Here is an 8,645-nt window from a genome sequence, read left to right as displayed (position 1 = left end):
ATTTTTTGTGAAATGGGGTCAAGCATGTAGTGCTGCCCATGGCTGGCATCCTGCTTCATGCTGAGGCTTTGCCAATTTGAGAGGATGTGTAGTATCTGATCCGCTAGAAGTGGTTTCATATTTGAGCCAGTATAAAGTCTCAAAGGACTGTGTTGTCCCATCAACACTTAGTTTATAACCAGAGTGTGGCTGTACTTGACTGTAGTGGTTTTGATCAGGCTCAGAGTGGTAATGTCTCACAGACCCACTGCCTCAGTGTGGTGGACTGTCTTCTGGCTAGCTCTCTGATCGGGAGGTGATATTAAAGATGTTTCCTGCACATCATTTGAGATGCCCTGCAGCTGGCTGACCTACTTAACAGAGATTCCTGCCACAACCTGGATGGGAAGGGGAGCATTGCCTGCATATTGCTCATAAGACAAAGGCTGTAAAGCCTTGGGATTCTGGGAGCATCCCTAGTTGTGCATGGAAATTATTGACCGTTTTTTCAGCTGTCTAACCCACACATGTGCTTGCGCTGGCAGGGTAAGTGGCTGGTAATGGTGCAATTAATTTTGATTATAACATCTGAATGCCCATCAGAAACCTCCCGTGTCTGCAGCACATGGCAACTAACAAAGACTGGCTTGGTGACTTCCATAATAAAATGTATTAGTGCTGACAAGACTAAATTTCATGACATGATGTCTTGAATAGACATCACAGTCATTAAATAGATTTTGAAAAGGCATAAACCCAACAGTCTGTAGTTTAAAAGCTGTATTCCACTCTTAATTTCCCTTAATAATAGGTGAAAATAAGTTTAGTCTGGAGCTTCCTGTAAAAAGGAATGAGTGAATTAATGTGTCAGTATTGCAGAATGGCTCTAAGAGCAAGGCCATGGAGCCTTAGAGGCCTTGTGTGAGCAAGGCAAGGTGTAGGCCTCACAGGTAACTGGATACCGGATGTGGGAGGAGAATGTGAAGGAAGCTGTGTAGAACTAACCAATACTGTTCTGACTAGTAGGCGTGGCTAAACACCACGTGGATATAAGCGAAGTGTGCCACAAATAAAGTAGAAGTTTGCTTATCACCCATATTGGGTTGGCGTGTCTTGCTTCTCCTCACTGCTTGCATGTCAGTTGGTAGAAATCGTAAATCAATACTACATCTATGTAACCCTGCATTTGTAGGAGTGCATGCTTAGCTGAAGCGCAGTGTTCACTTACGCTGTCAAACTTACTGTTCTTGCCAGAAAATGTACCCTTGGAAGGACTGTGGCAGTTTCTTGTTGGAAAACTTGCATAAGGCGAGGCTTCGTGTTCTGTCCTCTGCTAGTTGCATCTGCAGGTGTCTGTTACACATTGGTGACTTCAGCAGGGTACTGCATCTCTGACTCCTAATTCAACCATGTAAAACACTACCAAACCACAACAAGAATTCATAAAGTCCAAGGGAGGGGTCACTCCCTGCCAATGATTGTTTAAACAGCAGTAGGTTGAAGTGCCACTTCTGTGGCACTTTTACCACCTTTCACTGCACATATGTTATGCAGTGTGGGCTGACCCTTGTAAGCAGCTGAAAAAAGCAAGCAGGGTACTCAGCTCCACAGACGCTGGCTACCTGTCTAGAGGGTCTGTGTTCCCATGCCTCTTCCTTGCTGTGCTCTGGGCTCTTCCTGCTGCTGTGAGCGTGCTGTGAATGAAGAAATCACTGCTGGTATGAGATGTTGTTTCCCTCAAAGCAGGTTAAGTGCATGTCTCCTTGTTTGCATCAGCCAAATAATCACCAAAACAGGACATGCAAAAGGCACCTGCAAAGTGATTATTGCTCTTTATGCAAGGCTGTAAAGAAATACTTGTTCTTAGCAAAAAGTAATCATAAAAGCCTGTATTTTACTTACTTTACTCATTAATAATTTTGTTCCTGGTAGAATATACTTTAAGAGATTATTACTGTTTCTGAAATAATTTTAATATCTACATGACATCTGTAAAATCCATAATCCATTGTGATTGCTGTTCTCTGAATTCCCATGGGAACATGTTGACACTGGTCTGGAAGCCCAGTGCAGCTACTGGGATGCTGCTGCTTGCTCACCACACTTTCTAGTGATTTAGTTGTTGGTGGCATAAAGTTTTGACTAGGGATTGCTCGTATGGGTTATGTCCATAACTTGCTGAGCAAGAAATCCTATCAAGAGGTGTTTGCCTTTGAACAGAGATGCAGCAAGGCTTACCTGTGCTTTGCTGTCATTAGGTTCTGCTCTGACCAGCCACACTCAAGATTCACCCAAAAAACTACAGGTTCATTGAAGCTGGGGCAGAAAGATAAGGTTATTATTTTATCATTTACAGGTTTTTAAGTACTTTTAGAAAGCAAAAACTTTTCACTAATGATTTCTCTGTGTGGCAGAGCAAAATGATAGCTGCAGACGGTTCCCTTCTTGAAGAAATTCCAAGATGTGACACCTGAAATGTGCTTCAGTCACTACAGCAGCCTTATTTACAAACTTGTGTCTATTTCTTAATGTGTCTTAATCTAATACAAGTGCTCAGGTACCAGTTCATTTACACTTAACTATTTCTCACATTATTAGGGGTCACAATAACCTCTCAAATATTTAGTCAACATCCTTCAGCATTTCAATAACTTCACCAATACCAGGATCTTTAGGGTCAAACCTCAAAAAATCATACAGACAAGCAAACTAACCTGATGGATTTACATCCATGTAATACAGCCAAGGTTTTCACATCAATGTAAGTCCTTCCGCTATGTCACTTGGAAATTTCCAGCCAGTTGAGATGCTCAGGAGCCCATTCCCTTCCTATCTGCCAACCTTTCCTCAGTCAGCAGAGGTCTTACTAGAAACTTCCCAAACACTCTGCTTCTGATGGGCAGTACTCAAGCAAGGCTTGTGAATCAAAACGAAGTTGTGAAGCCGCTGGCCATCATATTTGAAAAATCATGAAGTCAGGTGAAGTTCCCAATGACTGGAAAAAGGGAAATATAACCCCCATTTTCAAGAAGGGGAAAATGGATGACCCAGGGAATTACAGACCAGTCAGTCTCACCTCTGTGCCTGGCAAAATCTTGGAGCAGATTCTCCTGGAAGGCGTGCTAAGGCACATAAAAATCAACAAGGTGCTTGGTGACAGCCAGCATGGCTTCACTAAGGGGAAATCCTGCCTGACCAATTTGGTGGCCTTCTATGATGGGGCTACGGAACTGATGGACAGGGGTAGAGCAGTTGATGTCATCTACCTGGACTTGTGCAAAGCATTTGACACTGTCCCACACGACATCCTTGTCTCTAAATTGGAGCAACATCAATTTGATGGATGGACCACTCCATGGATAAAGAACTGGCTGGATGGCTGCACACAGAGTTGTGGTCAATGTCTCAATGTCTGGCTGGAGAGCAGTAACTAGTGGCATCCCTCAGGGATCGGTGTTGGGACCTGTCTTGTTTACCATCTTTGTCAGTGACATGGACAGTGGGATTGAGTGCGCCCTCAGCAAGTTTGCCGATGACACCAAGCTGTGTGGTTCAGTTGATACGCTGGAGGGAAGGAATGCCATCCAGAGGGACCTTGACACGCTTGTGAGGTGGGCCGATGCCAACCTCATGAGGTTTAACCATGCCAAGTGCAAGGTCCTACACCTGGGTCGGAGCAATCCCAGGCACAGCTACAGGTTGAGCAGAGAAGAGATTCAGAGCAGCCCTGCGGAGAAGGACTTGGAGGTGTTGGTTGATGAGAAAATGAACATGAGCCGCCTTCAGTGTGTGCTCACAGCCCAGAAAGCCAACCGTATCCTGGGCTGCATCAAAAGGAGCATGACCAGCAGGTTGAGGGAGGTGATCCTGCCCCTCTACTCTGCTCTTGTGAGACCTCACCTGGAATATTGTGTGCAGTTCTGGTGTCCTCAACATAAAAAGGACATGGAACTGTTGGAACAAGTCCAGAGAAGGGCCACGAGGATGATCAGGGGACTGGAGCACCTCCTGTATGAAGACAGGCTGAGGAAGTTGGGGCTGTTCAGCCTGGAGAAGAGAAGGCTGCATGGAGACCTCATAGCAGCCTTCCAGTATCCGAAGGGGGCCTATAGGGATGCTGGAGAGGGACTCTTCATTAGAGACTGCAGTGACAGGACAAGGGGTAATGGGTTAAAACTTAAACAGGGGAAGTTTAGGTTGGATATAAGATGGAAATTCTTTCCTGTTAGGGTGGTGAGGCACTGGAATGGGTTGTTCAGGCAGGTTGTGAATGCTCCATCCCTGGCAGTGTTTAAGGCCAGGCTGGACGAGGCCTTGGGTGATATGATTTAGCGTAAGGTGTCCCTGCCCACAGCAGGGGGGTTGGAACTAGATGATCTTAAGGTCCTTTTCAACCCTAACGATTCTATGATTCTATGATAAACACGCCAGATACTCTCTGAGGCATGAAACAAAGGTCTTCCTTTAACTAGCCAGCATCTGTAACTAATTAACGAACATCTCCCAATAGCTATTACTGCTATCAGAGTATGGTTCACTTAACATCAAGACAAATTCAAGTAGAGCACTCAGTACGAAGAACACTTGCCATAGGACAGAGAGAGAAGTAGAGTGTACTAGATGAACTTTAATTCCCAAGCACAGGCTTTTCTCTGTGTATTCCAGCTTCCTCCCTGAACCAGGCTTACACTGCTGCCAGCTACTGCCTTCCCCTCTCATTTCTTAAGAATTGTGCTGGATTATTATGCAGGACCCTGCTCAGTTTTTATATATGATGAGAATTGGAGACAACAGTGCACTGCTGCCATCAGAGATGCAGACTTTTTACTCTTGCTAGAAACTTTCCTGTGCTGTACAGTAACAAGCAATGAGTTAAGCAGTTCAGGCATGTTATGGCTGGTTACTGTCTTGGGCTGTCTTCCAGAGGCTGTTCTCTGTCCATGTGGCTGCATTGCTACCTCCAGGCTTAAGCACCTCTGGTGGCATGGCTGCCTGGTGTGCACTGCTTGCCTTGTGCCTGCTGGGCTGGGAGAAGCGAAGCTGCACTGGGCACTGGTTGCCTTCCAGGAGTGGGCTGGCTGGGGTTTTGGTTGGTTTGTTTTGGTTTTTTTTTGAGTTCTCTTTTTGCTATCTCTGTTTTCATCATTAGTAGTATTGTATTTCAACTATTAAACTGTTCTTATCTTAACCCATGGGTTTTACTTTTTCTCTGATTATCCTTCCCATCCCACCTGGGCAGGGGGTGAGGGAGTGAGTGGCTGTGTGGTACTTGGCTGAAGTTAAACCATGACACTGTCCCTTAACTGTGTTTAATCCCAGCTGAAGATGGCTCCTCCAAAACCACAAGCTCCTGAGTTGTGTTTAGGTGTTGTGCTGTGGAGCACATGGTGGGCTCCTGTGCCCATGAGGCCAATGGAGCTGCTGCAGTCCTGTCTTTGGAAACATAGTATGCTGTCACCTGGTAGTGGCCAGGTGCCTGGTGCAGGTGCTCCCTTGCTGTCAGAGCCTGTAACTGCTCAGCAGCTTCAGCACCTGCCCTGGCTGAATGCACTGGGCATGCTTTGTGTTCTGTGTCTGTGGGACAGATTCCCCTGGGGTCAAGCAAACTGACATGTTCACTTGCTTCCTCCTCTGCTCCACACCTCCCACAGCCTTGGAAATGAGGCTGTCATTTGCTCCATATGCTGCTCTGAATGCTGAAACCTGGAGAGAATAGTGACAAGGCATGGAAAGAAGGATGGCCAGTGGAGAGCCACAGCTCACAAGGAACCCGAGTCCAGGCCTGCTTTTCACCACTTTCCACAGCACACTGGCTGGGAGCACACGCGGTTGGGAGGAGGCTGGTTTAACACTGGTGAGAGCCATCTCCACACCATGCAGCAGGGGCTGGCCAGGGTGGATGGCACCATGCAGCCATGACTGACAGGTCTGTGAACAGATCCTGCAGGCAGCAGGCAGGGTGGTCCCATCTGCCTCATTGTAGTAGGTGCCAGGAGGGCACAAGGGGATGGGACCATGGCAAGACCACCCTGCACTTCCAAGCAGCCTTGCCGCCACCGGGCAGTGATGGGCCATCTGGACCCCAGTCTCATCCCCTACCAGCCCTAGCATACTGCTCTCACCAAGGCTTTCCCCACAACCCTGCAGATGTAGAACACAAAAAGAAATCGAATTGAACTGGCTTCCTCATCATACATTTGTTCATAAATGGGGAACACAAATTCGCAACTTGCAGATGTGTCCAGCTCTGGGCAGTGCTGTTGCTGCAAGACTAGATACAGAAAAAGTTTCTGCTAGATCTCCAGTGAAGTAACAGCAATGTGCTTGTTTAATGCTGTCAAATTCAAAATGCAGCATTCGTATACATCAAATCCTAGCCTTTTACTCCCAGTTGGGTGTCTTCCTTTGCTGTGTAGTAACTTTTTAACAACTCCTCCCCAAGTGCTGGCCATACAGGATGGGAAAATTTCTCGTCTATACCATGAAGCTGTGACCCTGCCTCCTAACCAGAGAACATTTCCCATGGACCCCAAAGGGCTCAGATCCCATCTGAGGAGAGATGCCTGACCTGGTCTTGCTTGCAGAAGACTGGGAAAGACTGCTGCAGGGGACTGTGAGGAAAGCTATCCCCTTCGGGCAAGCTCCCAGAAGTAGCAGGGCAACACTGGGAAAGGGGCTTACTCACTCCTTATTCTTGGAAAGAAAAATGCAAGGACATAGCCAAGCCCTCTGCTGAAGAAAGTAAGGGATAAGTTGCTCTTGTCCTCAAGAGCATGGCTGGATGCTGCAGGGCTGTGCACTCCCTGTGCAACATCCTGCTACATATGGCTTATGGGCATGCCCCCACAAAACTGGAGTGTCCTTGACCCTTTCCACCCTAGCAGCAGGAAATTGCTTGGAGCTCACACTCTACATACACCCATTCAAAGCAGGATTTCTAACAAGCTTTACACATGTTAAAGTCCTCTTGCCACTGCAATGCAATGTTGCAGCCACCTTTCTTTTTTTCCTTAAGAAAAAAATGTCATTGGGACATGCAGCCCTCAAACAGGTAAGCAGCACAGAGCAATCCAAGGAGCACACCTGGGAGCCAATTGTGTCATCAGCTGGAGCAGAAACTCACTGTGGAGAACTGGCACAGAGAGATGGGTTCCAACTCCCGTTTATAGAAGTGGGACATACTAGAGGAGAGATGGACCCCTCAAAGCCCCTGAAATGTGCTCACCCGAGCCCCTCCTGGCAGCTAGAGGCTTGGCACCTGCTCAGGCTTTCCCCTGCACTAACATGTATCATTGCATATCTGGGAAAAAAAAAAACAAACCAAACTGAGGTGAGTTGGAACCAGAACACACAGGAGGATGTAGAACCTCCCAGTGTGAATTCCAGTTCGCAATTCACTTCAGAGTTGTGCCCAGAATTAGTTACAGAGACAAAAGCAGACCTGAAAATGCCAGGGCAGCCATACAAGCCTTTCTGCTTTTGACGTTTGACAAATGGAAACATCACACCTTAGCACTGATTCAGCAAGCCCCTTGAACACATGCTTGGCAGCAGCTCTCTTGGCAGCAGTGGGCCTGGGCCAATTGAGCAATTACCTCTCCTCCCTCCCTTGCTATGAGGCTGGGAGTTCCAGTATGGAACTGCATGGCCTCACACTGTGACCCCAGGAGCCAGGCTTCCGAGGACAGGTGCTGCTGCAGCAGCTCTCTTACATATGACACATGCTGGCTAACATCCAAATCCTAACACTGCAAGTGTTTTCTGAATTGGGACTTAACACTATCCATAGCCTGCTGAGTTCAGCAGCAACATGACCAGGGGACTTGCAGCCCCCTGCAGAGCTGTGTGCTATGTATGCCACGTGCACCCAGTTCTCAAAGAAAATAAGCATGACACACTCATTGCTTCTCTTTAATAGCTATGGTGCAGTTCTCTCACCACAGGGACTGCTGGCATGCTGCTGCAGAGGCAAGGAGGCACAAGACTGGTCTCCAAGACTTCTCCAGGGGACGGTAACACCAAGTCCTGCTGCCCTCCAGGATGGGGACTCTAGCCATCACAGCAGCAGCTCATGGGGCATGGCCTCCCCCCGCAGCCCAGCCAGGAGGTTGTTGGCTGCCAGTACTGCCATGGTGCTCCTTGTGGCATATGTGGCACTCCCAATGTGTGGCAGAATCACTGCGGGGAGACAGGGAAGGTTACTTGCTTGTTCCTTACCTTTGCTGACCTCTTACAGCCTCTTTCAGGGGTCTTCCTGGAATGTGGGCAACCTGGGTCCACCAGGCACCAGCTGCTGCTCCACCAGGAGCTGGCAGCAGACAGGGAACAAGAAACAAATGGCTAACTGGGCTTTTTTAAGTCATCCAGGCCAAAGACAGTCAGCCAAGAGCGGGTCCTCCTACTATCCCTGTGGCAGACAAAAATGCAGTGAAATATACACACTGTTGTGTGATTACCATATGGCTTTAAGGAGGATCAGCTCACTGACAGGCATGAACGAACATATATTGCAACAAGACACTGAAGACTACTGTGAAACATCCTGGTTTACAGACCCATGGGTGTACTGGAAAGGCACACATGGAGGCAAATGGCCCTTGCAACAGAGCTGGTACGCTGTAGCATAGTCAGGGCAGGGATTTCCATCCACCTGTGTGGAAAGGCTC

This window comes from Pezoporus occidentalis, unplaced genomic scaffold (assembly GCF_034315485.1).
Source record: "Pezoporus occidentalis ecotype Australia unplaced genomic scaffold, CSIRO_AGI_Poc_V1 ctg346, whole genome shotgun sequence".
Taxonomy (NCBI): domain Eukaryota; kingdom Metazoa; phylum Chordata; class Aves; order Psittaciformes; family Psittacidae; genus Pezoporus; species Pezoporus occidentalis.
The sequence above is the reverse complement of the archived record's forward strand: the minus strand, read 5'-3'. Positions refer to the sequence as shown.